This window comes from Urocitellus parryii, chromosome 13 (assembly GCF_045843805.1).
Source record: "Urocitellus parryii isolate mUroPar1 chromosome 13, mUroPar1.hap1, whole genome shotgun sequence".
NCBI classification, from domain to species: Eukaryota; Metazoa; Chordata; class Mammalia; order Rodentia; family Sciuridae; genus Urocitellus; species Urocitellus parryii.
Window position 1 is genome coordinate 18,460,329 of NC_135543.1, and position 15,192 is coordinate 18,475,520.

Sequence of the window (15,192 nt, forward strand, 5' to 3'; positions counted from 1 at the left end):
TGGTCTGTAGCACATGGACGCCCACAATGTGGGTTGAGATGGCTTCAGAGCTGATGATCCAGGACATAAAGGACCTGGAGGGAGGTGTTTTTTGGCCATTCTTTGAGGTTGATGCCCACTGGAAAGGGCAGGGCCCAGGATGAGGCAAGCAAGGTACCCCTGGCACTAAATTCAAGGAGGCTACAGAGGTTCCTTCAAGTTCTTCCCCAAGACCTGGCCCTCTGGAAGCTCTCTATGTACAGAGGCCAGAGCTGCCTCTGAGCCTGCTCCGGAGGGTGGAAAACGAGTTGTTATGTCCAGTCACTGTCTCTCTTGCTGTAGGCCTCACCACTGGGCTCCATGGCCGGTTTTCATCTTCGCTACAGGCCGCTCTCCACCACCACTCCCCCAGTTCCTCTCTCAGGGCAGCTCCTGCATGCCTGTACCCCTACTGTGATTTTCTACCTCCTGTTCCCTGGATGAGAACATAAATGTGCCTGGGACATGGGAGTTGTTAGGATATCAATTCGACTCTCCTCTTCAATGAGTCTTGTGGTGCAGCTGTGGTCCTAGACCCTTTCTGGTTCATTTCTTCATGTAATCTGTCTGATATCACTACACCAGCCTCAGCAAAGGGGAATCCAGGTTCAGAAAATAACCTGGTTTACCCTCAAGTGATAGCAGTCTTCTGAAATTGATGATTTTACATGATCCCATTCTGCAGAAAGAGTTTTGGTTTTCTAATGCAGGAGAAATATTGGGGAGATTTCCCAGAAGGTCAAAGTGTTTGGAATTGATGTACAGCTTCCCCTGATTAAGGTTGGGCAAACACTGCCTGCCTAAATGCTATAATTCTTGAGATCAAAAGTTTTTTTTTTTCTTCTTCTTCAAGTACTAGGGATTGAACCCAGGGGTGCAATATCCCCAGCAATTTAAAAATTTTTTATTTCCTATTTTGCAACAGGGTTTTGCTAAGCTGTCCAGGTTGGGCCTCAAGCTTGGGATCTTCCTGCCTCCACCTCCCAAGTAGCAGGGATTATAGGTATGTACCACCACGCCCCGTTTATAAGGGATTTTAAAGAATATCGGAGTCTGGAGGTGAACACTCAGATAAGAATTGATCTCAAGACAGGTCATCTATGGACCACAGAATTTTAGGCAGCCCTGTAAAAGCAAGTGGGAATCCTTGGGACTCGAGCTACAAGTGGATCCATGAATCCTATTCAGTGGAATATCCTAGTAACAATGGGAGGCTCTGGGCATGAGAATGAAATGTGGAAACATTGAATTGGGGAAACAGAGGGTCTATCAGCAATTCGTTCACTCACGCATTCATTCACTAACTCATTTGAAAATATTTAGTGAGTATCTAATCAGTTCCAAACATTCTCAGCCTTGGATCCACTGGGAAACCATCAGATAAGAGCATGGCTCTCCTGTAGCTGAAGCTGAGACCCTTTGACACTTAAAATAAAGCACAGGAGGAATGAGAAGGGAGACCAGGAAGGAATGGCCAGGCAAGTAGCTGCAGCGACAGGAGGGAGCCCTTTAGGGAAGCCTGGAGAACAAGGGATAGCAGGCTAATAGCCTTGTCTGAGGGGACATGAGCCTGAGGAGAGGGAGCCGTCAGGACGTCTGGTGCCCTGTCAACTTCCACCCTGACAACCTACAATGTTCCCTCTTCAGCTCTTTCTCAAGCTTCACTAACTCGGCCATTCACATACCAACTGGGCAAATGATGCTCCCGACAATAAGGAAGCAGCACATTGTCTGCTTGTGACAATGTGGGGCTCTTGCAGCAGCCTCCTGGGGGGTCCAGCCATATCAACCGCGGTTAACAGGAAGCATCTGAAGATGTGTTCTTATTTGGGGTCAAAGCGGATCTGAACGCCATCCATAAACGTGCGGCACTGCGAACAGAACAGCGGATTCCTGAAATGATGTATGTGTCTGCCAGGATCAACCACGGGCCCTGCCAGATCCTTGTGGGAGATGAGATGCCAGAGAGCAGCCTGTCAAACAAAGAAAAGCCGAAATGGCAGCACCGCCTCCCATGGCAGGAAGTGTAGAAAATGTTCCTTGGAATCCAGCTCCCCTTTGTGTAATCATGACAATACCGAGATACCAACCCATTTGCTCCTGAAAATAATTACGAGTAACATGCGTGTGATCCTCGAGAGTTTATCAAGTGCTCCCGTGGGTGTTATCTTATTGATGGTGTTCCCACTTGGAGTGTGTGGACAGCCCGGGTGAGGAGTCCTCAAGTCCTCGTATGTCAGCTTGCTTAAGTGGGTCTGTCTCCTTTCCAAAGTGGAGCCATGGAAACTGTGGCAGCCACTAGGATGTGGCGGTGTCCTGCCTTTAAATGACTTGCCTCCTCCCGGCAGTCTCAGAAATGAAAAATTACTCAGAATCCCCATTGTAGGAAATTTCCCATTTCCCCCTTTATATTTTGAGTTCTCCAAATTTTTGGAGATAATCATGGACTACCTTTGTAATCAGAAAAAACAAAAATACTTATAAAATCCAGGGAAGCATGCATTTGAATGGTACCCTGGCTGATGAGATTTGCCTCCCAGGGCAAGCCTGGCCTTGGGGACTGGCTGGCTGCTTTGGCCAAGCTTCCTGAACCAGAAGAGTCATTGCATTTTTGAACTGGGGCCATCAAGAACTTCTAGTCACCCCCTTAGCACACCAGCCAGTGTGCAGAGAATGTAACCAGCCAGAAGCTGTGTCCTACTTCTCCAAAATAGATACTTGGAAAGCTCTATGCCCGCAGAGGGAAGCCAAAGATATTGATCCCTTAGCTGAAGTGAGATGAATTCTGGACATGTTCTCTTCTCTTTGCAGTAGTTCAGTTTTTATTAAATAATATGAACTCCTTCAAGGAAATATGGTGAGTAAAAAAAGGAAAAATATTCTATTTACGATATGTCCACTAAACATGATCACAAAATCTCTCCACAAGTCTTTTAACATGTAAGTGGGTAGGGATTTTTTTTCCATAGTGGTACATATATTTATCTGGACTTCTGAGATTTCTTTTCCACAGTGATCTTTTTGAATAATTGAGAGTAAACATTCATTATAATTTTTTTTTTCTAACTGGATATGGAACCCACAGCCTTTTGCATGCTAAGCAGAGACTCTGCCACTGAGGTACATCCCCAACCTATCCTTATAAAAATTTTAAGACTTTCCATGGTAGAAGGAGAGACATTTCCCATAGCCTCCAACAATTCTTCTAGGTCATTAGTGCAGGGGTGGTTCTCTGAACTAACAGCCCATTAGGCAGTCTAGTAGTCCTTTTATGACATGACTTCTTTGTTCTGAGTTTCTGACTTTAATTGTAATCTTGGAAGAAGGGCACACAGAACTGGGGATGTATGCCTAGCTTGCATGATCTCCAGATCCCCAGCACCCTGGAAGGGCACATAAGCCATATATCATGCTTTCCTCTCAAAGACATCCTTTCTATTTCATTACTTGGAAAGATAACTTCCCTGGGTATAATTTTCTTGCTTTATACTTTGTCCTCTTCAAAATGCAGCACTCATTGTTTCATTATTATTCTTTTTTAAACATTTAGTATTAAAGACCATAACATCAGCCAGAATTTTATCCTGCGTGTAAACTGATTTGTTGTTGTTGTTGTTTATAAACATGTAGTTTGTAAAACTTTATCCTGGTGGTCCTATTTTTTTTTTTTTTTTAGGAGTTCATGCTATTTTTTTTTCCCATGGATTTTCTTAGAGTGTGGTGAGATGTTTGATCAACATATATTTCTTTTCTTCTCTAGAGGAAGGTTTTCTTAACTATCATTTTGAATATTGTGTTTTATATTCTATGTTTTTATTGGGTGCAACAGGATGCACTGGAGTTTCTTACCTATTCACATCTCTCCCGCTGCTGTGAGGGCATCATCGATGCCAGAAGACTTAGGGAAAGTATCAGAAATGGAATCAAGCCTGCTATGGACGGGAAAAACAAACTTTGGAAACAGAGAGAGAGAGCTAGGGGATGGGAAATGTATATGCTAAGGTAGGTGGATCTGAGTACCAATAGGAAATCTAGAAATGCAGTTTCTCCTCCAATAGGAGGTCAATTTGTCTTTTCATTTGCAGGTTGTAGGCAATTGATAAGAGGATGTAAACATCAAAAAAATAAACTGGCACCTTCCAAAATAATAACAAAAACAGGACCTTTTTTTTTTTAAAAGAGAGAGTGAGAGAGAGACAGAGGGAGAGAGAGAACGAATTTTTAAATATTTAGTTATTTATTTATTTTTAGATTTCGGCGGACACAGCATCTTGTTTGTATATGGTACTGAGGATGGAACCCGGGCCGCACGCATGCCAGGTGAGCGTGCTACCGCTTGAGCCACATCCCCAGCCCAACAGGACCATTTTTAAAGTCTGACCTCCATTATGTATTTTTTATATTTTATATTTTCTCTCATCATTTTAATTTTTGTTTGAATACTAGAATTACTGAACTTTGGGCTTTATGTTATTGAATAATTTCTTGCAATGTCAAGTATGCTTTATATTGCCTTTACTGTAGTAGTTTTATATACCATTATTGCTTTTCTAACTCTCCTGAAATATCTTCCAACTGACAATATCATGATATATAGTATATAAACATAATATATAAACATAGTATATAAACACAATATTCAAAGTGATAATTAAGAAAACCTTCCTCTAGAGAAGAAAAGAAATGTATGTTGGTCAAACATCTCACCACATTCCAAGAAAATCAGTGAAAAATAATAGCAGACACATGAACTCATAAAAAAAATAGGATCAGCAGGATAAGGTTTTATATATTGCATGTTTATATCACTATCACTATCCTGTTGACTTTTTACCTACTTACCTCTTAATGAGGTTCCCTCTGCCTCAAGGAGGTTACAGGGTTCTCTGTTTAAATGAGAATCCCAGACCATCTTTCCAGATTCTAGTTTTTATAATAAATGTTTTTTCAGAAGTCTTTCCATCTTCTGACTTTTCATAATCATGTTCCTTCCCATTCCCATTCAGCTCACCTATTTTTTTTAAAAAAATTTTTAGATGTTGATAGACATTTGTTTTATTCATTTATTTATGTATGGTGCTGAGACTTGAACCTAGTGCCTCACACATGCTAAGCATGTGCTCTACATATTTTCAACAGGCACAACCCCAGCCCCTCAACTTACACATTCTTCACATTTTCTTTTTCTTTTTGTTGGGTCATCATCTAGGAGGGATACTTGGGTTACTCTTGGTCTCACTCTTTGGTGTTGGTTATGTCTCTTTCTCAGAAGTCCTAGTGAGATTTCATATACAGGTGACTGTTCAAGACTGAGATGGAAATTTCTTTCCATATTTCCTGGCTCTGACATTCTGAAAAGATGGAATGTACAAAAATGAAAATGTCCAACACCTAACTGTCACCAGAGCTCTCATTTCTCTGCTTTTTTCCCTGCCCTTTTGCAGCACATGATTTAGAAGAACAGTATCTCTTATGATGCTAAATGCTACTCTTTAGTTTCTCTGTATTTCTTGACAAATAGCTTATTAAGGCTATGGTGTGATCTAGTAGTTACTTGCTTGAGAGCCTTGTAATCTGAGTTCTATTTCCACAAGGTTTGTGATTCTGTCAAATCATTTCATGTCTTTGTAGCTTCATTTTCCTAATGAAGATAGCAACAGCACTATTAACATGGAGTGTTTCTAGGTTTAAATCAGAGGAGGCTTGGAAAACACTTAGCCCAGCATGTAGTAAATTTTAAATAATACCTGCTGTTGTCATTACTAATATTACCATTTCTGTTTTTGGATGGAAATACATAGAGTGGTATGGACTGGGGCAAGGGTCTGAGACAAAACATTGATAACCTAAAAACGAAGCAATCCTCTAGTGGAAAGTCAGCTGCCAATTTTGTGATTGGAGCAGAAGTTGTGTTCCTGAACCTTGGTAGGCAAGGGGTATGTATTTTCAACAGGCACAGAACTGCTGAGTGACAAAGTAAGTTTTCCAATCTGCTTTGATCTATGTCTTAATTAGTAGAACTTTCTCAAGGACTCTGGCCCAAGTTTGCACATCCCACTTGTCTTCTTGCTGTGATGTTTCATCTTCTGGGTCTTCGTGGCATTCTTTTTTTTCTGGGAAGGCTGATGGTGATGTATCCAGAACTGTTATCCAGTTACAGATTCCAGCTGGAATATTCCAAGTTCGCGTCTTTACAGTTTTCAAATACAAATGGCCCAAATTAACCAGTTAGATACATGAAAACAAAATGCATTGCAGGGGGGATTCCTTTAATTCTCTGGAGTTGCTATAAGCAGTGCTGTTTTTATCCAGATTTCATGTGGTTAGATGTGTTCTCTAAGCCCAGCACGGTAGAACTTACTCCTTTGCTTTATTATCATGTTGATATTCTATCATTCTCATATCACATCCTAATGGAATTACATGTTTTGCATTCTTATGGACCTTTTAAACTACTTATTTATGTTTCCCACAGCAGTCTTCAGGATCAAGCACAGAAATGAATTCAATGCCCTTGGCATTGAGATTCAAATATATTTGAAAACGATGCTTGAACTCCACTGTATGATATTGTACTCCTGCTGAAACTATTGTTATTCTAAGGAAAAAAAAGTCTTGGGAATGTAGATTATCTTTTCATATTATGGAAAGATATATTTTTAGTGGCAATGTTTTTGAGATAACCTCTATATGGCTCACCAGAGTTCATGTCTGAAGCTGTTGGATTTTCCTGTTGACACAGAATGCTGGGAGAAGCTTATTTGGTGGCGATGGAAAGAAGGGTGTCCCAGTGGGTAGAGGTGGTACGGTCCAGCCTGAGTTTTGCTAAGGCTGTATTCAATTACCCACTAATAAATTTAGCACTGACATGGCACTTCATTAAAAAATGTTTTCAGTTCTCTGAAAACTTCTCTTCGGACGTAGGTTGTTACCATTATCACCCTATTGTTCACAGAGTCTAGTGTAATTCCATATGTCCCGTGGGCTTTTGGTTTCTTTAGTTCATTCATTTCCATTAATATTTACTGAGGTGACATTTGGTTGCTTGCACCATGACAAATGGTGAGGGTCAAGTGCCTTATTCTGTGGTTGGGATGCTGGGATATTGAGACATGCAGAGGATGCTTTTCTTTTGAGCATAATAAATACAAGGAAACAAGCCAATTAGCCATTCAAGTGAGTGCAGAGGATGCCAGAGACGTGTGGTCAGGTTACATAACGATGAGAAAGTCAAAAGAGTTACGGTTCGAAGGACTAAGAAATGGGGTCATCCTTTAGGGATTTGTCTGTATCTTCAGGTGTGCTCCTATTCATGGGGGATGTGTGAGCTCTCTCTCTTTCTGATGATAAATAAGCCAGTGGAAAGTTAGACTCTAGTCTGAACTAGAAGGACTCAATATGGCCAAACATTTCCTTCAACAATGCTATGCTGAGAACTTGAAAAGTTCATGTGACAAAACACAGTCTACCATCAGCTAGAGTCAGAGTGATGTCCTGGGAATCAATGCTTCATTCACCTGCAATCTGTGAATCTCAGGGGAAAGGCAAGTTAGGAAAAGTCATCAACATTCACATGGAGATAGTTTTAGAGATGATGCACTTGGTAACTTACAAACATTTGTTTTGTTTAATCCTCACAACATTCCTCTGGTGAAGATCTTATTATCATCTCCCTTTCATGAATGAAGAAACTGAGGGCAGGAGATGCATTTACCTTGCTCAAGGTATCATGGCATCTGTGAAGGTAGATTCAGTCCTATATACTCCAGCAGGTATCAGAATCAGTTGTAGTTCTTATGAGAACACAGAATTTTAGGCTCATTTACAGAGTTGCTTGTTAATTTGGCTTGAGGTAGCGGGCTCACCTATTTCTAATGAGTTCCCAGGTGATTCTGTTTCCACTAGTTCAGAGATCTCTCCTTGAGAACTCCTGTTCTGTATCATCCTATATCTTTAGAAACAGGTTTAGTCCTTCACATTAATCTAACCCCTATTAAAGGTATTCGGATGCTTCTACAAATGTCCCCTGGGTTCCTGTGAAAGCCTTACCAGGGGTTTTGATCCCCAGCTCTGAAATTATTCTACTTGGTATTTGCAGTTGCCACCAAGGTCACTGAATATTTAATGAGTGAGGTCTTATTTTATGGAACATAGTTGGTGTCTAGGTTTATTTGTTTGAATTAGTCCTGGGTGAGGCCTCTTTCTGGTCAGTCCTGGCCTATCTAAAGCATACCACCTCAGGGAAGTCACAAGATTTTCAGGCATAAGACCTCAGAGATGAAAATACTGGATTTTGAAGCCCAAGGCAAATAATGGTAGCAGACAAGTGTTGGGACTCAGCAAACAATATCCTAAAGTATTGAACTTGACCTAAGTGTTTTGAACTGAAGAAGCAAAGTCTTTCTTTGACCTTCCTGTGAGAATTTTAGAAGTCTCCAAGTTACATGTTCATATAACCTGTCTATAACCTTTCTTTGGCCTTCTCTTGTTGTCCTTTCTTCTGTTTTCCTCCATCCCTAAAGGTAGTCAAAGAAACTAGAAATCCTCTTTCCAGATGCAGAACATAGAAATGAAAACTCCTTTTCCTTAAAGTCAGCTGCGAAACTTCAAGTATCTCTCCAACCTTCCTCCACCTTTCTGCACAGGAGCATCCCATAAAGAAATTCTCTGACTTACCTTGACTGATGTAGGTGAAAGACTCAATGCAGAAAAGGTTCTGACCCCTAAGAGAAAGGAATGCTCCCCAGAGAGGCCAAGAAGACTCTGACCAGGCAGGCTTTTCCCACCCGGTCCATACTTTTTGTCCAACCATATTTCTACATAACTGTCCCTACTTCATGGAACCTAACTATAAAAAAGAGAGTTTTCCATGTAGCTTTTGGTTTTTATTAATAAAGTCTCCTGTGTCACATAAAACTTTGATTAAATACATTTCTGATGCTTTTCTTTTGTTACTCTGTCTTTTGTTATGAATGTTGGCTACATTCCTTATGTGGGGTAGGGAAAGTTATCACCCCTTTCTGACCCTACACAAAGATTCAGTGTGTAGATGGAAGAATCCCTGTGCCATCCAGGGTGGCCAATGATTTCTGGACCTACCATATGTTGTTATTGGTCATACTCCTATACAAGGGAAGTGAATTGTCTTAGTCCCAGATGTGACTCTGATTAAGACAGAAGAGTTGACTGAATCAAATTTGACTGATGTGAATCTTAGATTCAGATAGAACTCTGACTCTGGCCTTATGCCATCAAAACGGATGCCGTCAAATACAAAGCCGAGAGCTGTTAATTCTCCAGAGGTGCCAGAATCTAGAGACATCAGTCCTTGTTTCTTCTTCAAGAGAGACATTACACCATTGCCTTCAAACCTCAACATAGCCTGTGAGAAGCTTGGAAGTCTCCAAGTTATATTTTCACATAACCTGTCCATAAACATTTGTGCTCAGGTCAAGGATAATAGATGTCTGAGCAAGTGTCATTAAAATTGGACTTCATCTTGGACCTGCCCTTACCTACGAACATGGTAATAACTGTTCATAGGGGTTGCCGGAAAATGGCACATTTCACTGTTTGCATTGGTCCTTTGTCATCTGCTGTCTTGACAAAGAATCTTGCCTTTCAAGGATAGTCAGTCACCTAGTCCCTAATTGTGGTCCTGTTTTTGTTATGATTTTGGAAGGTTCCAGTTTAGTTTTTGATGTTTACATCCTCTTATCAACTGCCTACAGTTTGCAGATGAATAGCCAAATTGACCCCCTATTGGAGGAGAAACTGCATTTCTAGACTTCCTATTGGTACTGGGATCCGCCTACCTTAGCATATATATTTCCCCTCCTCTAGCTCGCTCTCTCTTTCCAAAGGTGCCTTTCCCGTCCATAGCAGGCTTGGTTCCATTTCTGATACTTTCCCTAAGTCTTCTGGCATCATTGATGCCCTCACAGCAGCGGGAGAAATGTGAATAAGTAAGAAAACTCCAGGGCATCCCGTTGCACCCAATAAAAGCATAGAATATACTCTGGACTCTGAAGAATGATCATGAAGAGGAGGACACTAAGGTTAGTGGGTCAAAACAAGGGTAAAAACTCCTCTTTTGAACCAATTGATTCTTTCCACTTGAAAACCCTGAGTGAAAGTGGCTCCACCTCAGGCTGGGACTGAGGTCGTGTCTGTACCTTCCAACTCTTTTGAACATGTCTCTCCTGATGTGTCTTGGGTATTTGAGAAGACTTTGTCTACTATAGGCACTGAGTCAAGTTCTGGGATTCATCTTGAAAAGTGGGAAGGTTTAGAGAAGACCTCCAAGTGTGGTGAATCTTTGGTTAACCTATATACCACCAAGAGGTCAACAGGGGTAACTACAATTTTTATAAATGCAGTTATAGCTGCATACCAAGTCTGAGGCTTAGCATTTAGAATGAAATATATCTTGTAATGGCTCTTTGATTGTTGAAATGAAATTAATTAAGAAAAAATTTCAAATTCTTACATTTTCCTGATAGCACCAAAGTTCCAGTGCTTTGCTTAGTTTTTAATAAAACAACATCTCTCTGATGCTAGTAAAATCTTCTTCAAGTCAAGGAACAAGGCTGTGGACAATGTCTTTATGTGGGGAAAAGTGATATTTATTGTTCACTACAATAGTTAGTCATTATACTTACCTGATATTTTCTAGAGACTTTGACCTTTTGAGGGTAGACTATCCATAAAGAAGCTACAGGTCTTGGGGCAAGTTATGTGAATTTCAGTCTCTTTCAGGTGAGATAAAGTTAAACTTAGCATTTCAACATGGTTGGCTTCCTCACTGATGACTCTATAGATTGTCTTCTTGATAAGGTAATTAGAGATCTGCTAATTGTCAAGTATAATGAAAAAAAATTAGTTTTTATTCCACTAGAAACCAGCATTGAATACATTAACTCACTTGTTTATTAGGCCTCTCTCTCCAATCCACATGTTGGGCTCTAGAGATATAATGAAGAATAAGACAGATTCAGTTCTTGCCCTCATGGATCTTATATATTCTTTTAGATGGATCAGAAATTAAGGTATACACTATATAATTGCTTATAACAATTGTGATATGAATTGCAAGGGAGATATGAAAAATACTGAGAAATCACTTAAAAAGAACTTTAGATTTCATCTCAGAGTTAGAGGTATTTTAGTTGAGGGTTGAAGGATACTGTCTTCTTCAATCTGTACTATCAATGTAAGCATTCTCTAGACATGAGAAATTTTTGGTGGATTATTTCAGGACCTTATCAATTACTTTGTGGATCAAACTACCACACTGTTTATTTGTTTATACTGGGGATTGAACCCAGGGGTACTTAATTACATTCTCAGCCATTTTCCTTTTTAATTTGAGACAGTTTCTTGCTAAGTTGCTGAGGCTGACCTTGAACTTGTGATCCTCCTACCTCAGTTTCCCAAGTTGCTGGGATTATAGGTGTATACCTCAGTATCTGGCCAGAGAAAGACTTCTTTAACAATTCTCAAAGAAACAAGAAATAACTTGAAGAAGCAGTCTTGGAAAGACCTTTTAGGGGAATAAATGGCATGAGTTACAAATTTGGAATAGGAACAAATAACCTGATTACAGGGAGAAGAAGAAAAATGTGGGCTGCTAAGGGCAGATAAACAGACCCATGAGTAAAGAAGGAAGGCAGTTTCACAACAGTCCTAATTCCTGATGAGGGATTTTAATGAAATTTTAAGGTAGTTGGACATCATCACAGGTTACTTAGAGGATCATGGTCTGATTTCAGTAGCAGCTGAAGAAAGGAGAATTTTTATTGCTGAATATAAAGCAGATTGAATTTCGGCATGTGGTAGGGGGCACTTGAAGTTTCTTCATCCCAAATCACAGGTGGAGGGTTTAGAGTTTCACCATCCTCACTCAGACTGTGAACATGGAGAAGACCACTAGAAACAAGAAAACTTGTGAAGAATCAATGGATCAAGTGATGAGCAGAATGTCCTGTACTTGCTTAGGTACACTGAATATTTAAAACCCAAGATTCCCTTCCATCTTATAGCAGACACGAGGGTATTACGTATATTCACTATGCTAATATCCACTGTTTGATCGCCAGTCAAGTCTGCTCTTTGAGGGCAAGGACCTGATCTTACACATCTCAGTGCTTGGTACATGGAAACAGCTGATAAATGCCTTGACTCAGAAGAAGACTCAGACAGAGAATGAGGCATATCATAGATTTTTGGGGTGATTACATACACCACTCTTATGTGGTTGGAAGAGACAGGGAAGAGAAGGAAGCATTGAAGGGTGAGTCCTCTAGTATCACGTCTGTGGGCAGCTGGAGCTCAGCTTTGTTGGGGAATTCTGGGAGACATCCAGAATGGCCCAAATTGAGAGGAAGTGGAGGTGTCTTTCCACTTTCTTCAGCTCAGTTTTGGGTGGGAGCTGGTCCTAGAGGCATTCACTTTCCTGTACTTAGGGCTTGTCCAGCTCCAATGAGCAGAACAGAGTGCTCAGGCAGAGCTGGTGAGCAGGCGTCAACGCAGGGAGATGGGAATGTCACCTGATGGTACTGGACTGTTTTAGTCAGTTTTTTTTTTTTTTCTGCTGTAACTAAAAGACCTGTAAAGAATAACTGTAGAGGAGGAAAAGTTTATATAGAGGCTCATGGTTTTGGAGATCTCAGTCCATAGACGGCGGGCTCCATTCTTTAGGGCTTGAGGTGAGGCATGAAAAGTGTGGCAGAGGGATGCAGCTCACATAATGACCAGGAAGCAGAGCAGAGGACTAAGCTCACCAAATATATACCCCAAAGGCACGCCCTTAATGATCCACCTCCTCCTGCCACACCCTATCTGTCTTCAGTCACCACTCAGTGAATCCCTATCAGGGGATTAATTCACTGATTGGGTTCAGGTCCTCATAACCCAGTCATTTCTCCTCTGAACCTTCTCGCATTGTCTCACACTTGAGCTTTTGGGGGACACCTCACATCCAAACCATAACAGGGAGAATCCATCATGCACAGGCTGTCAAGGCTTCCTCCCCACCACTTCTGTCTAGAACACACCCTGCTTCTGGCTTTTTCTGTTCAAGCCATCCTTCCCGTGTCTCAAGGTGCCTTCATGCTACTTCTCTGTCCTTGAGCATGTTTACAACATCTCCCAATTTAGTCTCATTTGCAAATTTAATTAACAGGCTATTTACCCCTCTTCCGGATCATTAATAAAGATATTAAATAAGACCAGATCAAACATCAATCCCTGAAGCTCCCCCCCCAACCCTTCCCCCTTGTGTTTTCTCACAATTCATCCGTCACTTACTGTCACTTTGGCCTGCAGGGCCTTCCAGCCATTTCTTGGTCCTTGTCACAAGTCATAACCAAGGCAATCCTGAATGAATTTATCAAAGAACATTTAATGAGACACCATGTTAAATGTGCCCCTCTAATCACATAGTATTAGCTGTGTTTCCTTTGGCCCAACTAATTTTTCAGTTCTCTCAGCAAACGCTTTCCTGAGGCAAACATTCAAACGAATTTTCATAAATCCTAGCATTGGTAGAGCTTTGTTGTGTGAGGGGGAACCGATTATTTCTTAAAATTCACTTACTTTGTAATCACAATATTTCTGTGAGGGGCATGAAAACATCCATAGTAATATTTCATAGGTGGAGTTGAGTGACTCACACAATGCCCTGGAACAGGACGTTTGGGTTCAGGTGCAAGTCCTGACTTTGTTACTGACTGACACCACAAAAGCCTTTTCAAACCAACCTGCCTATGGCGAAAACCATGCTCTCTACCATATCTGATAGGCAGGTGTGCCTTCACTTTGCAAAGCAGAATTAGTGGCTCCAGTCCAACTAGCTTTTAATTCATCAAATATTTCTTTTTATTCTGACACTAAATGCAACAAGAAATTAGGAAAATGCTATTGTATTAAGGCACTCTTAATGCCTACACTTATGGAAGTATAGAATCTGAGAGTTAGAATGGACTTCAGAGGCCACCAGTCAGGGCTTCTCGATCTGGGGTCCATGACCATCTTGGAAATACATTCACATGTCCCTGTGCATCTGAGCCTGTGCTTCTGTGGCTTCCATCAACATCTCCCAGGATACCACAAGCCAGTCCCTGCACTCGACAGGCATAAGGAGCCACTCAGAGGTAGAAGTGTTCCATGGCAATGCAACCGCTAAGTGCTTCCAACTGTGCTCTATTCTGGAAACATCTATTTCTTCACACAGATGTGAAAACAAGCAGTCAAACCTGGTAAAATTGGGAGGCCTCCAAAGTGAGCCTGTGGCAAACTGGCTTTTCGCGCCCCCTTTCCATGTCTGAGTATCTTCTTGCCTCTGTTGGGTATGTTGGTTATCGCTCCCAACATAACCCTTTCCATTGAAGGACAGAAAATTCTTAGCAAATCTTCTTTTAAAAGAAATACTGAATTAAAAATAGCCTCCTGGGACTAGATAGGGAGCCATCTGATCTCTTTCCCACACAACCCAATTCTTCTAATATTAGATGGCAGCCTATATGTCCACCCAAGAGATTTCCTGCATGAGCCTCTTGAGGTCTCAAAACACGAGCCAATAGGGTGTGGTCACACTAACCTGGCTGACCTCTTCTGGGCACCTTCTGCTTTTCAGCATCCTCCTTAATGAGTCGGTTGCTCGGAACTTAATGCCAGGTGTACTCTAACCTGTTAATGTGCAGTTGATTTTTAGAGCTTTTTAAAAAATCAATCAAGCAATCAGCAAGAGTTTATATCCCTTAAATACTTCATATAAATACTTAAATATAACGTTAGAAGGCAAAACAAGATCTGGAGAGGGATGTATCAGTATGCACATGTTTTGCAGGGGAGAAGCCATTTTATTAAATCTTGTCCTTGAAGCCCTCGTGAGGAAGGGAAAAGTGGCTTTAGATAGTGTGAAGAGGCTATTCTCAAGAATGGGTAAAACCAACACCTTAGCATAAATCTAGCCTGTGCAGGAGGAGAGCATCGGTATCACTTAAGAATGTTCTTACTGAAGAATGACTGGCAGGAGAACTAGGGTTATCCAGATTTGTGTATCCAGCAGACAATTCCCCAAACACAAGAAAAGTGAATCTGTCATTTCAAGGGAAACAACTGACAGTATTTGTTGCCTACGATAAAAATTTGTGCTTTCAAGTAAAATTAGAA